The sequence below is a fragment of the Panthera uncia genome (genome assembly GCF_023721935.1).
Source record: "Panthera uncia isolate 11264 chromosome A3 unlocalized genomic scaffold, Puncia_PCG_1.0 HiC_scaffold_12, whole genome shotgun sequence".
Lineage (NCBI taxonomy): Eukaryota > Metazoa > Chordata > Mammalia > Carnivora > Felidae > Panthera > Panthera uncia.
In genome coordinates, this window is record NW_026057579.1 from 22,262,456 (window position 1) to 22,283,536 (window position 21,081).

Here is a 21,081-nt window from a genome sequence, read left to right on the forward strand (position 1 = left end):
GACTTTGTTACATCGTAGAAATTCTTATCATTCCATGCCTCATGCTACTTTCTTCCTTGAAGTAGGGCCCATCAACTTAGTCTACCTTTGTTTCCTTTCTTTTTTTTTTAACTGTCCTTATCCCCCGTATATCCCTTAGGATTCTTCAATGTGGAGGCACCATCTCTTCCAGATTGTTTTACTCTTTCTAACGCTACAGGGAAGTATAAGGAGGAAATAAGTAACAAATATGGGAAAATTACAAAAGCTTAAAAATTCCAGTCATGTCCTTGACCTCATTCTTTGGCCTTTCTAACATGGGCACTGCTTGTAGCAGGCAGTGTTAGCCAGTGGTTATTTCGAATTGCTAACTCAGCCACTTGCTAATTAGGAGGGACTTGGGCAGTCTATATAACCTTGGCACTCTCGGTTTTTCCATCTGTGAAAAGGGGACGCTGAAGCTGCCTCTCAGGGTGCTTATGAGCATCTTGTGCGTTGATGTAAGCGTGCTCCTAGCCCAGAGTGCATAACATTGTTACAGCTTGGACCACTGTGTTAAATGTCACTGAAGCAGATGCTGCTGGAGTTATTGCCAGCTGAGGTACATACTGGACACAGGTGTTACTTTTTCTTCCCAGGGCTGGTACTCCCTGAAATCCGGTTGCCTTCTCAGCTCCATTTCTGGAGTGAGGACCGCCTGGAGCTTCCTTGACCTTTTAGGCAAGACCTAATGAACCAGGTGCAGAGAAGTCAAGCCAAGGAGAGCAGAGGTAGAAGGCAAAACCAAAACCCAGTTCAAGGATAAATGCAAAGTGGTTTTCTGTTTTTTGGGTTTTTTTTTTAAGTTTATTTATTTTGGAGAGAGAGAGTGAGCATAAGCCAGGAGGGAGAGAGGGAGAGAGGGAGACACAGAATCGGAAGCAGGCTCCTGGCTCCTAGCTGTCAGCACAGAGCCTGATGCAGGGCTCGAACCCATGAACCATGAGATCATGACCGGAGCTGAAGTTGGACGCTAAACCGACTGAGCCATCCAGGCGCCCTGAAAGTTGGTTTTCTTGAGAAGGCCTCTGGAAGGGGCTCAGATATTCATAGTTTAAGACAAACAAACACAGGCGAACAGCAGATACAATTTCTTGATTTGACTGAAAGCTCTTTGGGTGGGATCAAAATCTCTCAGAATACACGTTGCTTATCTCTGTGGGTGCTTGGGCTCTCTTCTAGGCGGCTCTGACTCCTGACTCCTATTGCCCTCCTTAATAGCAGAACAGAAGCCCCAGCCTTCCCAGATATCAAAGATAAAATGATAAACTCTTTTCAATGAATAAATAAATGAGCGAGTGAATGAATGAATGTATACATGAATATAAGAGAGACAAGGCCCCTATGACAAAGCAGAAGCTGTCTAAGACAGTAATCCCAAATCCGGACCTCCAGCCTTCCCTTGGAAGGACAATATATATGTAAATAGAGCCATCACGTTTAGAATGTCAGGCCTCAGAGGGTTCCTCTGGAGCTTACAAAGGCCACTTCACACTTCTCCATGAAATTACAAAACTTGACAGCTTTCTTAACACAGCGATGGTGAGGAATAAAAACTTCAAAAATTATGCTATTTGAAAAGTAAACTATTTACTGTTCAGAGGAAAAGAATCTGAACTTAACTACTTGGCTGCTATCAGAATGTAACCCTATGACACAACAGTGATTTAAAATGTAAAATAGAGCTTTAGGCATGCAGAGAAGGAAGGCGCTATCCCCAACAAAGCCCAGCTCTGTGGCACCTTCACCTGCAGGGACACGACCGAGGCCCAGGCACTCACCCATCACTGCCTGGACCGGATCATAGACTACCTGAATTTGCAGGTTTTCCTCCACCTGCACCTCCTCACTGCCAAGGATGTAAAAGAAACATGACAAATGAAGGCCTGGATATACATTTTCATGAAGGAAGTATGCACTAAGTGAAGTCTAGGTTCATAGCCAAGGCAGGCATTCTTAAAAAACTTAATAAGTGACCTCTAGGAATAAAGGAATAGAAGGTTGTATGTGAAATGCATTGTGCCCCTGTGTGTCATCCCTGTGATAATGAGTTAGCTTGATCCAGGTCTAGAGATGTGCATATGGACCCATACAAATGGGCTCACACTCTAGAGCTGTGGGCCTTAAGAATGTGTCCTTCAATAAGCCTCGCATCTTCCTGTTGAATTTTGTAAGATGGAAAAGACCAGGCAAGGCTCCATGGTGTGCAGTGGTCAACACAATCTTTATTGGCCTATATGCCCCTCCTTAGTTGTGGGCACCTGCTGCCCCAGGGCCTGGCAGTGTGCACTGGGGTCAGTGCCAGTGCCTGCGGAGCCGGTGCTGTTCACAGTTTCAATGTGAGTCGGCAGACGTGGCCTGGGGTGGGGGCAGGGACAGATGACCTCTAAGTTCCCTTCCCATCTCAAGACTCTGTGATGAACTCAGAAGACATGACCCCGATATTCTGCAAAATTAAACTGTCACCTAGAATTCTAAAGACTTTTTGTGGGTCTCTCCCACTTTTTTGCAGAAGACAAATCTAAAACGTGCAGCCTATAGACAGAAATGTGATCCAACAGTTTTGTTCTTGTTTTTTTTTTTAATTGCACCATAGTATTAATATAATTATGTGAAAGCACATGACCAAATATGAAATGTTTCATACACTAAAAATCACAAACACTTTATAACTGCAGCCAAAACACTCAGGAGCTCTAGGCAGGAGTAAGCCAAGCTTAATTTTTAGAGGAATATCAAAGCCAAAGAAGCAAACCAAGGAAGTCGCCTATGGAGGTAAAATTTTGGGCACAGTTCAGTTCAATTCAATTCCGTTCAACAAATATATGTATCTACTAAGTAGGCCCAGGGCACTGTGCCTGTTTCTGTTCCATATGAAGAGGGATTGGCATTACACATATGGTTTCATAGAGATGGTGAGAGGTGGATGAGAGCAAGAGCACAAGTAGTTTTCCATTTAATAATCATAATTATAAAAACAATTAGGAAAAGCTACCATTTACCAGAGGGCCAATCATATGCCAGTGTTTATGCCACACCAGGCCCTCTATACGTACATGAATGCTTGCATACACGATTCTTAATCCTTAAAACAACTCAGCAGAGGTATTCTTATTTCCCATTTTCTTCATGAGAAAATCAAGTCATAGAGAGGTTAAGTTACTTAGCCAAGGTCACCCAGCTCTCAGGTACTGAGCCAGAGTTTGAAATCATAATTGTCTGAATTCAGAGCCAGCACGCTGTGCATCTCACCTACATTAACATACATTTCACCACCTTCCACTATGGCCGTTACTAGTGGGCAGAAGGGATGAGGGCTGAACCTGGCCTGTGACTTTTGGTGAGAGGGGCTCACCTGTGCTCCGCCTGTCCTCCCAGGCCCTCCTACACGCCGCCTAAGCCAGGAACCTCTCCTTGTTATTCCAAAGGGGCCAGGCGGTGGGCCAGGCAGGAAGCAGAGAGACAGCTTCTGAACCTGGCTTTGAGCTTCATTAAATCCTCTCAGTCGTTGGTTAGGGCCAAGTATCTTCCAGCCACCATCATATATAGTCTTCCTTTTTCCTGTTTAAGTCAATTTGACTACAAATGCAACCTTGCTGACGTGGAGTCTATCAGTAGCTGAGCAGGGGCTCATCTACCTCGGGGGCAGAGCTTCCTGGGAGTGAGGCTTTGAAAGACAGCTGGCTTGTTCCCTGAAGTAGGTCACATGCTCTCAGCCCTCTCCTCCTCCTCCTCCTCCTCCTCTTGGAGCCACCCAAGGGGAAGCTCATGGGAAAGCAGCAGGTTACTCCCTATCAGCAGAGATACATCTTTGCCCCCTGCGATGGGCTCTGCTGGTCTGGTAGCCACAGGCAAGCTGTGTTTTATTCCTGAACATCCCTTCTTGTTTCAGCAGATAATGGACTCTAGTTAGGAGACAACACCATAAACACAGCATAAACATTGGGATGCAAAGCTGGAATGAGTCTGCATATAAATAAGAGTGCTGGGAGCCAGGGAGGTAATAAGTCAAGAATGCAATGGAGAAAGGTTATTAAGAGAGGAGCTTGTAAAAATCTGCAACAAGGCTGAAAGCTGGGAGCATTTCTTGATTACAGAGGACTAAAGGCAGCGGCCTGTCTCATCTGTGCTCTGCCTAGCTGGGTGGCTGGACTCCGCACTTAAAATCCTGCTGTTACTCACTTTGTTCAGTCATGAGGTTGGGATTTTATACACTTAAAACAAAGGAGAGTTGTCGGGCTGTTGTGAAGGTTGTACGTGAGTGAAAGCATTATGAAAAGCTGATGTTGCTGCACAAATGGAGGCTTATGTGATTCTTAATTTTGGAAAGTGGCTGAGATGACTCTTTTACGCATCTGAGCCCTCTTCTTGGTTGAATATCAAGCAAAGTTATCTTTTGTAATAGAAATCTCTCAGGGACCTATCAGGCATGAATGAAACCAAGGGTATTTTCTGTTGTGTTATAGTCAAAACAGAAAGGTCCTTTTTATTGGCTTTATGGTCGTCAGGATATGTATGGTAGTCTTTGTGGCAGTAAGAAGTAAATCCCAAATCCCACTGGCTTAACCATAGTACCAGAAAGGAGAATGTTTGTAGCTCTCTGACATGACACCCAGTATGTCTGGGGCATTTCTCCTGTGTCTCTCTTGCAAACAGTGAGTTCTGAGCCCTAGGTTGCTCCTATCTAGTAGCTACATGGTGACTTCTTTCACTGCCTCAGAAAGGAAAGAAAAGGCTGGATCCCATGATGAGAGGATTTAAATAGTCAAGCCAGGAAGTGGTTTATCACATCCACTCCTATTCTGTTATTCATAACCCAGTTATGTGGCCCCAACCCAACTGCAAGGGAGGCTGTGATGTGTAGAGGAACCTGGATGTCTTGGTGAGCTCTGTGTCTGCCTCACCTTTCTTAAAGTTAGCATCTGGCTAATGAATAAAGGGATAGCTTGTAGTCAAGGGAGAGATTACACTACTCTGATGTTTGCTCCAGTGACATGTAAGTCTCTGGCCAAGATTATGAACTTGCATATTTTTGGGGCTGAACAAGATTCCCAAAAGGATTTATCAACCAGCTGTAGACTTCTAATATGGTATTGTGATTTTAATTCTGGACACTGGTACATCTGAACCCTGGTTTATTCAGGATAAGACTTAAGTAATTTAGCCATATTTCCAGGCTAATTGTTGCCATGCCGTCTTAGCAGTTATGATATAATTGGGATAGTATTACCTTTCAGCCTTCTAATGCTGAGGCTAATAGCTTTGGTCAGGCATTTTACTATTGATTAGAACACTTTATTAAAAGCTTTGAATTGTGCAAAAAGAAAAATTTGTTAAATTCAGTCATATACATCTTATGGCCTAACATCTGGCATTTTCATAGTCTGAAGTCCTCATAGATTGCTGACATTAGTTACCACCTTCAAACTTTCTAAATTTTAAAATGACTCAATGGTATCTTTTAGAGTTGCAGAAGATATCTCAGCATTGAGGTTATTGAGATTTAAATTAATTAAACAAGGAGGCCATTAGACTGATGTGGCTGTAATGCCATGGCAGCCTATGTAAACACATCAAATTCTAAACCTGTAAATACATCAAGGTTATAAAACTGGAACCTATGGACAATGAATCACACACAGCCAAGTAGGCTTTAATCAGTAGTCAATCAATAATTTCCTTACTTTGCTTCTGCCTTTTCTTTATTCTTTATAAAAGTCTCACCCAGAGTTCTTGTCTGGGGGCGGGGGCGCTTTCCACCACTTTCGATTTGATGCTACTCAATTCGAATCGGTTTTTGCTTGGATAAACCCTTAAAATTTTTAATATGCCTCAGTTTATCTTTTAACAGATTCCAATGTCATATTTTCATTGGAACAGAATGGGCATCTATAGAAAGCAATTGCTACCTTAAAATAGCACTCTGAATTTCAGTTAATTTTTAAATACCTTTTCCAGATGGACAGCCAACTGTTTTCATCAGTTTGGAACTTCCTAGCAGTGAAATGCTGGTGAATAAAGGTTACCCTTTCATTTTGTCTTCAACAATGCAGTCTGTTCTTAGACCCAGTCCATCTTCTCCCAGTTTGTGAGCTTGATGATTTGAATTCACCAATCCTAAACTCCATCTGTTTGTTGCCTGAAAACAGTTGAACAGATTTCAATAAATTTAGAAACTGTAAATAAATTGTTGAATAAGCCTGAATGATGGGTAGGATTTCAGCTCTGAGGATGGACAGCCATTGTATAAGACCTACAGATGTGGATTTGCTCCTGTCTCATCATCCACAGTTCAGATAAGAGCATCCTACTTTCTCATACTCCAAGTGGTGACATCATTTCCTTCCAAAGTTTGCAGAAGAAAGTAAATCTAGACTGAATTTAAATTGAATTTAAACCTCAGGCTTCCCTAGGTTTTTGAAATTAATCATCTATACATTCCTTTTGCATTTCCATCAGTTTTCCTACAGAAGAAACAAATAACAAACAAAGGGAAAAGCTATAACACAGTATATGAAACATTTGTATATTATTTCATTCTTAAAGAATTTGAATATATTCTAACAGCAGAAGTTATGTTTCTTTTAGAGGCATTGTGGAAACACCAGGAATTCTAGGGAACACATGTTGATATAAAACATAAGTCACACAATAAGAGCTACCTTTCTTTTTTCTCCTAACTACTATTTACTGCAGGTATATTATATTTCAAGCATTGCTAAGCATTTTCCATATGGTATTCCATTAATATTTGCAAAGAAGCTGTCATTTATACTTTCTGGTCCTCGTTTAACAGATGAGAAAAGCAAGTCTGGAAAAGGCTAAGTAACTTGACAAAATCACAAGGTTGGTAGGTAGAGGAGATGTGATTCTAATGCAGGTCTTTATCCTCTCCTTTTGATTTCTTTTGATTTTTTTTATTGAAGGGATTGGGTGGTGCCAGTGAAGGAAGATGCATCTTTCTTCAAGTTCTTTGTTGCTTCTGGAAAGTCTGTGTTGATTAAGGAAAAGAAGATGTTTAAGTTTTTGTTTCACAGACATCCTTTGATATTCCTATTTCAGATCATTCTTTTAAAGGGACAGCTAGGGCATGCATGCTAACTTCCTTCTATAATCACATTACTCAGAGATGGATACAGGCATCTGAACATGATTAGAGTCCTTTTTTTCTGTATTGCTATCATGAAATGTGGGTTCAAAGTACATTTCAGGTCCTGTTTGTTTTCATATTGACAAACCTCCTGTACCTCCCACTGATTACCTTTTTTAAAAATTAAGTAAGGGGTGCCTGGGTGGCTCAGTCAGTTGAGCACCCAGCTTCGGCTCAGGTCATGATCTCACGGTTTGTGAGTTCGAGCCCCGCGTCGGGCCCTGTGCTGACAGTTCAGAGCCTGGAGCCTGTTTCGGATTCTGTGTCTCCCTCTCTCTCTGTTCCTCCCCAGCTCTGTCTCTCTCTGTCTCTCTCTCTCAAAAATAAATAAACATTAAAAAAATTAAAAAAAATTAAAATTAAGTAAACTTTGTTGAGATGCGATTGACATAATGAAGATTTAACTATTATAAGTGTCCAGTTCATTGAGCTTGGGTAAATATGGACACTCATGTAACCACAAGCACTATAAGGATAGATATTTCTATCATTCCAGAAAGTTCCTTTCTATCTTTTGTAGCTCATCCCTATGACCACATATTTGATATTTGGCCCAGGTAATCATTGATTTTTATGTGATTGTAGATTTGATTTGCATGTTGTAGAAGTTGCATAGGTGGAATCATACAGTACGTGCTCTGCATTTTTTTTCCTTCTTAGAATAATGTTTTTGAGATATATGCTTTTTAAAAAATTTGTTTTTAATGTTTATTTATTTTGAAGGAGAGAGAGAGACAGAGCATGAGCGGGGGAGGGGCAGGGAGAGACAGAGAGACATAGAATCTGAAGCAGGCTCCAGGCTCCGAGCTGTCAGCATAGAGCCCAATGTGGGGCTCGAACTCATGAGCCATGATATCATGACCTGAGCCGAAGTAGGATACTTACCCAACTGAGCCACCCAGATGCCCCCAGATGCCCCCAGATATATCCTTTTTGATGCATGTATCAGTAGTTAGTGCTTTTTATAAGAAGGTAGTATTTATTGTATAGCTATAACACAATTTGTTTATCCATTCACCTGTTGATGGATATTGGGGTGGATGCCAGTTTGGGGCTATTATGAATAAAGCTGTAAGAACATTTTTGAATACATTTTTTTTGTGAATATATGTTTTCATTTCTCTTGGGTAAATATCTAGGAGTAGAATTGCTGGTCAACATGGTAAAGCTATGCTGAACTTTTAGGAAACTAATCCATTATTTACCAAAGTGGTATACTCCTATATGAGAGTTCCAGTTACTCCACATTCTGACGGACACTAGGAATTGCCAGTATTTTTAAAATTCTGGCCATCCCATTTCATGTAATAGTTTTTATTTGCATTTCCTAAAGACTAATGGTTTGGGGCATATTGTAAGGTGCTTATATAACGTTTTTCCTAATCTTTCTGTTTAACTATTTTGTCCATTTTAAAAATTGGATGTGTCTTCATAGGGTTGGGTTGTAAGATACAAATCATTTTTCAGATACATGTATTCAAATGTAATATCACAGACGGTCATCCTTTTATTTACTGCCTTTCAGGGAATCAATTTTTAAATTTTGATGAGGTCCAGTATAGCAGTGTTTTCTTTTATGACTTGTGTTTTTCTCTTCAATCTAAGAAATATTTGCCTATCCGAAGGTCACAAAGATTTTTCCTGTGCATTCTTCTAAACTTTTAGAGTTTTTACTTGTCACATTTAAGCCTATAATTATTTTAAGTTAATTTTTATGTATGGTATGAAGTAATGGTCAGGCTTTATTTTATATAGATACCCTGTTTTCCAGCACTTTTTGTTGAAAAGACTATCTTTTCCCCATTGAAATATCTTGGCCTCTGAAAACCCATTGATCATATGTGTACAGGTCTATTTTGAGACTCTGAATATGTTCCCATTGATCTATTTGCTTATACTTGTGTCTTACTAGGACTTTATAGATCTTGAAACCAAGTTCTATAATTCTTCCATTTCTCTTCTTTTTTAAGTATTTTTTTAAGGTTTATTTATTTATTTTGAGAGAGAGCCTCAGGTGGGGCTCTCAAGGATTGTGAGATCATGACCTGAACCAAAATTAAGAGCTGGATGCTTAACAGACTGAGCCACCCAGGTGCCCCCATTTTGTTCTCAGCAAAGTTTTACAGTATTAAATAAATAAAATTTGCATATGTTTTGTTAGATTTATTCCTAAGTATTCAATTTTGGATGCTATTCTAAATAGTATTATTTTCAATTCAATATTTAATTTTTTTTCTTAGTATATAATTGATTTTTGTATCTTGTTTCCTGAAACTCAGTTCAACTCATTATTAGCTCTAAGGTTTTCTCTAATGGGTGCCTGGGTGGCTCTGTTGGGTGAGTCTCCAACTCTTGATTTTGGCTCAGATCATGATCCCATGATGGTGAGATTGAGCCTCACATTGCCCAGCACTGAACGTGGAGCCTGCTTAAGATTCTCTCTCTCCTTCTGCCCCTCTCCCCCATTCATGTTCCTTCTTTCTCTCTCTCTCTTAAAATAAATAAATAAAAAGATTTTTCTCTAGATGTATTAGAATTTCTTCATATAAAATTTCTTTATCTTTGAATAAAAGCATTTTTATTCTTTCTCTCAATCTGTATGCCTTTTTTTCTATTCTTATTCAGCTGGCTTAGACCTTTGAGTACAGTGCTAAATCGTAGTAGTGAGAGAAAACATCCTTGCCTTCTTTTTGTCCCTAAGGGGAAATAGTTAAATATATTTGTTGTTACCATTAAACATTATGTTAACTGTAGATTTTTCATAGATACTCTTTACTAAGTTAAAGGAAGAGAATAGGTGTTAAATTTTGTCAAATGATTTTGTTATATCTATTGATAGGATCATATGTTTTTTTTCTCCACTATTTTTTTTAATATGGTAAACCATATTGATTGGTTTTGAAATTTTATGCTAATTTTCTAATGCTTGAATAGGTCCCACTTTGTCTTGGTATATTATTCTTCTTATACATTTCTATATTTGATATGCCAATATTTTGTTAAGGAATTTTGCCTCTATATTCATGAAAGTCTTCAGTTTTTTTTCTTTTTTAATTTTTCATTTAAAAATGTTTTGTTTATTTATTTTTGAAGGAGAGAGAGACAGAGCATGAGAGGGGGAGGATCAGACAGAGAGGGAGACACAGAATCTGAAGCAGGATCCAGGGTCTGAGCTGTCAGCACAGAGCCTAATGTGGGGCTCAAGCCCACGAACTGGGAGATCATGACCTGAGCGAAAGTCAGATGCTCAACACACTGAGCCACCCAGGCACCCCAGTGTTCTTATACTATCTTTGTCTAGTTGTTTTGGTATCAGGATAATACCAGCCTCATAAAATAAATTGCAAAATATGTCAAGGAGGAAGTAAAACTTTCACTATTTGCAGATGATATGATACTGTATATAGAAAACCCTAGAGACTCCACCAAAAATCTGCTAGAATGGATAAATGAATTCAGTAAGGTTGCAGCATATAAAGTCAATATGTAGGAAATCTGTTGCACTTCTATTCACTAATAATGAAGCAGCAGAAAGAGAAACTGATAAAACAATCCCATTGATAATTTCACAAAAGAGAGGAAAATACCTAGGGATAAACTTAACCAAAGAGGTAAAAGACCTGTACTATGAAAACTATGATGAACTGATGAAAGAAACTGAAGATGACACAAAGAAATGGAAAGATATTTCATGCTCATATGGTAAGAACAAATATTGTTTAATGTCTTACTACCCAAAGCAATCTACAGATTTAATGGAATCTCTATCAAAATAGCAACGGTATTTTTCACAGAACTAGACAAAAAAAAAAAATCCTAAAATTTGTATGGAACCACAAAAGTCTCTGAATAGCTAAAGCAATCTTGAAAAAGAAAAACAAAACTAGAGTCACCACAATTCCAGACTTTAAGTTACATTACAAAGTTGTAGTGATCAAAACAGTATGGTACTGGCACAACAATAGATACATACATCAATAGGACAAAATAGGAAGCCCAGAAATAAACTCACAATTATATGGTCAATTAATCCTTAACAAAGGAGGAAAGAATATCTAATGGGAAAAAGACAGTGTCTTCAACAAATAGTGTTGGGAAAACTGGACAGCTATATGCAAAAGAATGAAATTGAACTACTTTCTTACACCATATATAAAAATAAACTCAAAATGGATTAAGGATGTAAATGTGAGACCTGAAACCATAATAATCCTAGAAGAGATCACAGGCAGTAATTTTGGCATCAGTCATTGCAACATCTTTCTAGACATTTCTCCTGAGGCAAGGGAAACAAAAACAAAAAATAAACTATTTGGACTTCATCAAAATAAAATATCCTGGAGTATCTGGGTGGCTCAGTCAGTTAAGTGTCCAACTATTGATATCATCTCAGGTTGTGATTTTGTGGTTGTGAGATTAAGCCCCACATTGGGCTCTTTGCTGAATATGGGGCCTGCTTGGATTTCTCTTTCTGTTTCTCTCTCTCTCTCTGCCCCTCCCTGGCTGTCTCTCTCAAAAATAAATAAACTAAAGTTAAAAAATTCTTCAGCACAGGAAAGGAAACAACCAACAAAACTAAAATACAGAATACTGAATGGGAGAAGATATTTGCAATGACATATCTGATAAATGGTTAGTATCCAAAATCTATAAAGAACTTATAGACTCAATACCACAAAAACAAATAATCTAATTAAAAAATGGGCAGAGGACATGAACAGACATTTCTCCAAAGAAGATGTACAGATGGCCAACAGACACACAAAAAGTGTTCAACATCACTCATCATCAGGGACATGGAAATCACAACTACAATAAGATATTATCTCACACCTGTCAAAATGACTAAAATGAAAAACTCAAGAAACAACAAATGTTGGTGAGGATGTGGAGAAAAAGGAACCCTTATGAACTGTTGGTGGGAATGCAAACTGGTGCGGCCCCTGTGGAAGACAGTATGGAGATTCCTCAAAAAGTTGAAAATGGAAGTACTATATGATCCAATAATTTCACTACTGGGTATTTACCCAAAGAATATGAAACACTAATTCAAAAGGATATATGCACCCCTAAGCTTATTGCAGCATTATTTATAATAGCCAAACTGTGGTAAAAGTCCAGATTTCCATCAATAGGTAAATGGCTGAAGAAGTGGGATATATATACTTATATAAAAGAACTATTACTCAGCTATAAAAAAGAATGTGGTCTTTCCATTTGCAACAACATGGATGGATCTAGAGAGTATGATGCTAATAAGGGAAATAAGCCAACCAGAAAAAGACAAATGCCATATGATTTCATTCATATGTAGAATTTGGGAAAAAAAACAAAGGAAAAAAAACAAGCTCCCCCCCCCCCCCCAAAAAAAAAAAAAACCACAATAGACTATGAACTATAGAGAACAAACTGATGGTTACCAGAGGGAAGGTGGGTAGGGGGATCGGTGAAAGAGGAAAGGGGATTAAAAGTACACGTATCTTGATAAGTGCTGACTAATTAATGTATGGAACCTGCTGAATCACTATATTGTACACCTGAAATAGGATAACACCGTATGCAAACTACACTGGAATTAAAAATTAAAAAAAAAAACAAGAAAACAAGAAAAATTGAAAACAAATGAGCTAGCAGTGAGGAAGAGCCAAATAACATGAAAAAGAATTGGAAAATATTCTTACATTTTTCTCTTTAGAGAAAGGGTCTTGGTGTAGGAATGGTATTATTTTTTTCTTAAATGTTTGATAGGCTTCACCAGTGAAGACACCGTGCTTCGAGTTTTTGTTATTAAGAGGTTTTTAATTAAAAGTTCGGTTGTTCAGGGGCACCTGGGTGGCTAAGTTGGTGAAGCACTGGACTTCAGCTCAGGTCATGATCTCATGGTTCATGAGTTTGAGCCCCACATTGGGCTTTATGCTGACAGCTCTGAGCCTGGAGCCTGCTTCAGATTCTGTGTCTCCCTCTCTCTCTCTCTGCCCCTCCCCCATTCATGCTCTGTCTCTCTCAAAAATAAACATTAAAAAAATTTAAAAAAAAATTAAAGTTCAATTGTTTTAATAGACCTATTGCTATTCAGATTTCCCATTTCTTTTTTCTGCTCTTTTGGTAAATTGTGTTTTTAAAAAAGTTTCTTATTTAAGTTGTTAAATTTATAGCCATATGGCTATTCTTAGTGTGTGTGTGTGTGTGTGTGTGTGTGTGTGTGTGTGTGTATTAGTTTTTAAATGTTTTATTTTTATTTTCAAGACAGAGAAAGACAGAGCATGAGCAGGAGAGGGGCAGAGAGAGAGGGAGACACAGAATCCAAAGCAGGCTCCAGGCTCCGAGCTGTCAGCACAGAGCCCGATGCGGAGCTCAAACTCACAAACTGCCAGATCATGACCTGAGCTGAAGTTGGATGCTTAACTGACTGAGCCACCCAGGCACCCCTAGTTTTTAAATATCTATAAAATACCCCAAATTCCAGCAGAATATAGTCTAAATCTATTTCTCACTCAAGTAAAATTTGCTAGAGGTCGTCTTAACCTTCAGGGGCTCCCAAGCATGTACTGAGTCAGTGATCTAGGCTATTAGATCTTGTGGTTCTGCAATCTTTATGCATGGTTCCCATACTCAATGCTGAATGGAAACAGAGTTAGAATATCTTGCAAGGTTTTCCCCTGCCTCAGTTTGGAAACGAAACATGTCATTTCCACTCATAACCTTTGGCCAGAAATAGTCACTTGGATTTGTTCAGGTGCAAGAGAGCTATGAGATATGGTGTCTAGTGTGCCCAGTGAGGAGAGAATACAATACTGATGAGCACTAATGATGTCTACCGAAGCGTTCATCTGTCACCTGACATTATGCTTCTCTCCACCACTGAAGAGAGCACTTCAGGCCATATTACATGCCTGTAATCCCTCCACCTGTTCAAGTGCTTTCATATCCATTATCTTAATGTGTCTCCAAATCACTGTGTGAGTTACACAGGGCAGGCTCTTTTAACCATATTGCCTTGGGCGAATTATGGTGAGTCCAGACACACATCAAAGGAGAGAAACCAGAAAGAATTTTGCAGTTTTGTTGTGCTGATGATTCCCTGGGCGGAATACAGCATACCATGCAAGACCAGTCAGGGGAAGCATGAGGGTCTGTCACCAAGGAGAGGGAGGGAAGGGAATGGTGGGCAAGCACCTTGTGATTTTTACAGGAAGGAAAGAGCAAGGAGAGGCAAGCAGATTTAGAATTGCCTAATTTAAAATCTTTCAACAGGATCTGGGTCATAAGAGCTATTAAAGGGTTGTCTGTTACCTGGCCCTGTTGCTCACCCTGGAATCAGGTGAGTTATAAGGGCCAGGAGTATGAGTACTTGATAAGGGAGGTGGTTGGGGTGTGGACTCAACTGACTTCTCAAGAAAAGGAACTGATGGGGCACCTGGGTGGCTAAGTCAGTTCAGCCTCCAACTCTTGATTTCAGCTCAGACCATGAACTCATGGTTCCAGAGATTGAGCTCTGCCTCAGGCTCTGGGCTGATGGTGCAGAGCCTGCTAGGGATTCTCTCTTTCTCTCTGTTTCTCTACCCCTTCTCCACTTGCTCTTCCTTTCTCTGTCCCTCTCTCTCAAATAAATAAACATTAAAAAAAAATAAAAGAATGGGAACTGACTAGCCTCTAGCCTGGGCCTCAAAACTGGGTCAAGATAGCATTTAAAAAAAAAAAGTATATTACCCAGGTAGTATTTATTGTCCCCACTTTGCATTTAAGGTACTGAGTCACTTTGAGGTTAGATCAATTACCTAAGATCATCTCATTATTACCTAGAGGGCCCTAGGCTTAGAACACAAAAACCCGATTCACTGATGGATGTGCTTTACAGTGCATTGCCTTACACATCAGGGAGGTTTAATAAATGCTTCTGCGAATCGCATTACCCAGTCAGAAGCCTGGGTTCCCCACTCTGTTGTCTCATTTAGGAGCATGGCCCTTCCGCTTCTCACAGAAGGTCATGATCTGTCAGTCCCAGAGGGGCCACTGGACCCAGTTCCCCTTGTGCATCAAGAGGAAGCACACAAGAGAGTAGATACTGAAGCCAGGAGGGCAGCCTTCCAGGGGGTGGCAATAGAGCTGGTGATTGACGCTTTTCCAAAACTGGGTTATCCTAGGCCAAAGGTCAGCCTAACACTTCAACGCCATCCTTTTAAAGGGATGTATGCATACAACCATCGCTTTCAATGATGCTTTAGGTCTTTCAAACACTAAATGGCACTCCTCCCTTACCACCGATCTCCCAAGCAATGTTGTCCAAGGCAAGCCTGCTGACTGCTGAATTCAGCTTTTTGGGGAAAAGCTACCAACCAGGAATTGACATGCTGTGCTGTTTGGGCCATATGAATATTAAGACCTATTTGCAAACACTATAGAAAAGCTAAATTGAGTTAATTTCTATTTCTTGAGTTGAAACACTGAATTAAAAAACAATTTAAATGTCTTACTCTTTTAGGAAAAAAAAATCAATGCTTTAAAATTAATTTCATTTTTTAAACTTATTGTTAACTCAATAAAGCCTTTTGGGCTTTTTAAGCTAATTGTCTTTGAACTCATTTTAAATTCAAAAGTTTTTATAATTTTGATAATATTTTAAACACTATCTTCACTATATGGCAGTTCATGTTATAAACCTAGAAGGGTACAGAAAAAATTACCAGTGTCCTTGTGCAAGAACGACACAAATATTTTTGAAGCATTCTTACTGTTTTTGTGGAATAGTAGGAATTGTATTATTCTATTTTGTTTAATGGAATCATATGTGTGTGTCTATATGTATGTGTGTGTGTATATATATATGTATATATATGTATGTATATGTATATGTGTATGTATATGTGTATGTATACATATGTATATATGTATATATATGTGTGTATATATATGTGTGTGTGTGTGTGTGTGTATGTGTGTGTGTGTATATATATATATATATATATATATATATATATATAGTGAAAATTTATAAACCTGTAGATAAATATCCGAAAGACTGTACACTAGAATGTTATCACTAGGGGATCAACAATGTGGGTACTTTGCTACAATTTTTATACTTTTATTTTAACTTGATTGTTTCCAACAAGTTTTTAAGACATTTTATAACTTATAAACCAAGTGATTTGAAACATCTATCAGGCCATGAATCAAACAATTTATTTGAATGTGGTCAGGTTTATTTTGCCCATGTGTGAACTTCAAATCGTTTTCAGATTCTTGCCAATGGCCACAATGGCCATAAAAGTTTGGCCACATATTAGGAACATCTTCCATGCCATTAGTCTTCCACAACAGTGACATTTTGAATAGTTTCATAATATTTTACTTTCTAAGTGCATAAACACTTATTTCCAATTTTCCAGTTTTTAGTTTCAGTGGGTACAGTACAGAGGTCAGGCAAAGCCAGGAGTAACATACTCTCTTCTCAACCACCTTCCACCTCCTTCTCTATGTGGACACATTTGTAAAAGTTTAATGCACATTTTGCTGGACCGTTTACTATTTCCATGCAAATTCAGTCAGTACACGCTCCGTCCCTGTCGTGCATCTTCTTTTCAGTATTTCTATCTCTAATTCTCCCAGTGGTAAACTAGAAATGATTTACTAATTTCAAATATCATTTGTTGATTTGTTCAGTATATGGAATGTTTATATCATTTACACTAGTTCCTTCTCCATTTGATCTTCAATCATCATGCTTTAATTATAAGTGTACTGCTTTATTTTCTGTTTTTGAAATTATATGAAAATATCTGTATCTGGACCCATCTCCATGAAATTACATTTGTCTTGTTCCCTTAGGACTGGGGCTGGAAAGGGCTAGATTCTATATGTTTTGGATTCTGTAGAATCCGTATGGATTCAATACATTTTGCTTGGCATCTGAACATATGTACCAGAATTCAAGCTTATCCAGTGACCCAACTCTTCCTTCTAGAGCAGCCGTGGACCCCAGGCTCACAGATGGCAGAGTGCATTCTGACTGAGAGAAACCCACAGAGAAAGGAAAGGCAGGGAAAATGTGAACCTAGGGCTCTGGGTTCATCTTCCTCCACTGTCTTGAATTCATTTGGGTCTGACTTCTTTGTGTATATGGGCACAAGGCCCATTAAAGGCTTTAAGGCTATGACTAAAGAAAGTATTTATTTTCTTCTTGGGACATGCTCATGAGCAAGAAGGAGGACGAGGTCAGAAGATGTGTCACCAGACGCTCTTTGATATTCCCCAAATTAATAACTGTCTTCAAAGGGGTGAGGTTACCAAGCAAAGAGCTGGGATTTTCTGGAAGTACTTTCTCAGAGAAGCATTATTTCAATGGCCCCATCTGTCAGCCTGGGATCACACACAGGCTTTGCAGACAGAGTGGAGTTTCCAATAATTCCTTTTACTTCCAGGCAGGAAGGCAGAGAGGATTTGAAGGACCAGCCACTGCTGTGACTGAGAAGGGGAGGTGCCCCTCACCTTGCTTTGCCTTTTAGAAATAATCCTCTTATCTGTGCACACTTTGCAAGCCTTCCTTAAACGAATCTTCCGGTGCCTACATGAGATTTGCACATCAGTCAGACCTCACTCACCCATTCTGCAGCCAATAAGAGCAAGGCTAGGACCCCTTTCACTGCCTGTTTAGAGCTCCAGGGGCTTCCCCCACTGAGCTCCCCCTGCGTTTGTTTCTGCACGGTCTCTAGTTTCCCACTGTTGGCTCTGTCTCTGTTTTTTTTTGGCAAAATCCTCCGAAACTTTTATGATTTTATTCCCTATCTTTTATAGTTGTTTTACCAACTAATTTGCCTGCCTCTTTTTTTGTGGTTGCTGTGGAAGTCACTCATCTTTATCGAGTCTTTCTACAGCATTCCAGTTGGTATGCATAAAACAATGCTGTTTGTGTGTATCTTTCACTGGTTTATGTGACATTTAGTTACATTACATTATTACCAGACCTGAGTCTTGACTAGCATATGTGGCTAGAACCTCAGCAGACCTTTTTTGGATGTGGGTGGCTGGGAGGAGGTGGGGATCGTTCAGACTACCGTGCAATTGTCTTCCCAATATCAGGTTCAATGCCAAGCTCACTAAAACTGTAAGCCCAGCATATCTCCAATTATACCTATGTGTTAGGCAGAAGCCTTCCCTCCTTTCCCCAAGGATGTCCATATCCAAATCCTTAGAATCTGTGAACATACATTACACGGCAAAAAGAAATTAAGGTTGCAGATGGAATTAATGTTGCTAATCACCTTATCTTAAAATAGAGAATTATCCTGGTGGGCCCAAGATAATCAGAAGGGTCCTTAAAGGTGGAAGAGAGTGAGTTGGAAGGAAATGTGCCTGTGGAGAAGCTCACAGAAATTCAATATCAGAAGAACTCAGTGTGCCATTGCTGGCTATGAAGATGGACCATGCCACGAGTCAAGGACTATGAGCAACCTCTAGAAGCTAGAAAAGGCAAGATTCTCTCCCAGAGCCTTCCTAAAGGAATGAGGCCCTGCCTACTTCTTTGTTCTAGCCTCCTGAGACATGCCTCAGACTTCTGAGATAATAGGATTGTGTTTTTTTAAGTTTGTCATAATTTGTTATAGCAGCAATAGTCATCTAATGCATCTACCCTCTTAATTCTGTGACATCTCCCTTTTCCTCATAAAGGAAATTACATTTAGAGGATTTCTTTAATGGAAGCTCTGAATTTTACAACCCCTTCCTACTCCCCAATGTATTTAAATGTAGTTTTAAAGCTGCTGCTTGTGTCCAGAGAAATGTAAAGCAGAGAGCCAAAACTCTTTACAACAAAACATTTAAAATGCTTCAAATATCCAAGGAGAGCTTTTAAAGGGCAGCTCTGTCATGGATGGAGAAAGAGTAAGGAGACTGAAGTGCTCTGCAATGTATCATGCTTGATAAGCCAAAGTCCTGGGTGAGCAAGCGTCAGACACACACTTAGAGATGGGAGGGCCTCTTGGGGCAGCCGGCATCCCCTGCCCCAGCCCTGCTTGGCTGGATGGGTCCCCAGAGTGACCTTGTAAACACCAATTGCTGCCAAGTTTGTCTTGGCCAGTATTGTCTATCAGCACAGAACCTCTTACATTTAGACAGAGAGACCCCAGGGAGTTGCAAGGAGGAGAAATGCCAAAGGGAACACGCACTGTTAAGTCAATAGGGCTTTGTACAGATCACCAGAGGAAGCAGAGCAGGGAGCAAGAAATCCGGAGACAGGTGTGAGGCCTGTTGCCACAGGAAGTTAGAGGTCTGCAAGGAGGCAGAACGTTCCCCAGTTCAGAGTCCAACACAGAGGTGCAAACCCCTTATAGGGTGGTGGTGGTGAGATCCTGAGCGAGTGCCCAGGTGCTCAGCCTTCTGGAGTGCAAAGGAGGGTCTTTCGCCATCAGCTCAGGTGTGGGGGCCCAGTGGAAAAAGAACAAAGTGAACAGAGGAGGAGGATGGTGGGGTTCTACATGGGGGGGGCAGACTGTGAGGAAATACTCCTGCTCTTGTGACCCTGGGTCAGCAAGAAGGAATAATGTGGGAGATTCTGTTACGGGACCCCCCTGAGTTAAAAAAGCTTGGGCAAGCAGACTGTTGGCAAGTTGCTGCTGCTCTTTTCTTACAAACTCAGAAAATGCACCTGCTCTCATTACTAGAGATTCTCTGAGGTTTGTGAGCAGTGGGGTAACAGACATAAGCATTTCTGCAATATTAATAATCTAGAGAGGAAAGAGAGGGTTACCCAGGATGGGTGCGTGGCTTGGGACAGGGCATATCACCTAAGACTTGATTCCCTTGTGTAAATGGCACCAAGGAGACTCCCCTGTATCCTCAGACTTAAGAATAAAGTGATGGAGGAGTATTGGGTAGGCTGATGGGCTAAATGGATGATGGGCAATAAGGAGCACATTCGTTGCAATGAGCCCTGGGTATTCTATGTAAATGATGAATCACTAAATTCCACTCCCAAAACCATTATTACACTATATGTTAAATAACTTGGATTTGAAAAAAAAGAGAATAAAGTGAGATATGCATATTGTTAAGTTATGATTAATATTTTCATTGCTCTTAATAGATTGATTTAAATTTATATGATTTCATCAGAATCACCAAAGACTTGTAACAATTTTTCTGTCAGAGTATTTTGTGGTGAAAGAATGAATTGATTCCTTTTTGGCCCTTCCTTAGTTATCTTTTATCTGTTCTCCTTATGACCAAATACCATGTTTCTACTTTCTCACCTGCCATACATTCATCTGTCCACATCACACTGACCTATATGTTCCCACTGGTTTACTGAAATTGCTTTGGACAAGGTCATTAATGATCTTCTAATTGTCAGATTCCATAATAATAGTAACAATAATAATGACGGTGATAGCTAATGCTTATCAAGGCTTAATTATGTCAGGCATGACTCTAAGTGATTTGCATATATTAAGTAATTTAAATGTACACTATCTTGTGAAGGAGGTAATATTATCAATCAGATTTTAATAAGAAGAAAACTGTGGCAGAGAGGCATCCTTGGCATAGGTCACAGGATTAGAAAGAGGCAGAACCAGGATGCAAACCCAGGCAATCCTACTCCAACACCACACTTGTAACCTCTACATGATGCTACCTCTTCATTTGACTGCCCTCTGTTGCTTCCCTGACAATCCCTGGTTGAAGATGGGGCATTGAAAAGCAGCGGAGGGTGCCTGGGTGGCTCAGTTGGTTAAGCGTCTGACTCTTGATTTCAGCTCAGGTCGTGATCTCCTATTTCATGAGATTGAGCCCTTGCATTGGGCTCCGCACTGACAATGTGGAGCCTGCTTGGAATTCTCTCCCTCTCTCTTTGCCCCTCCCCAGCTCATGCACATGCATGCATTCTCTCTCAAAATAAATAAACTTAAAAAAAAAAA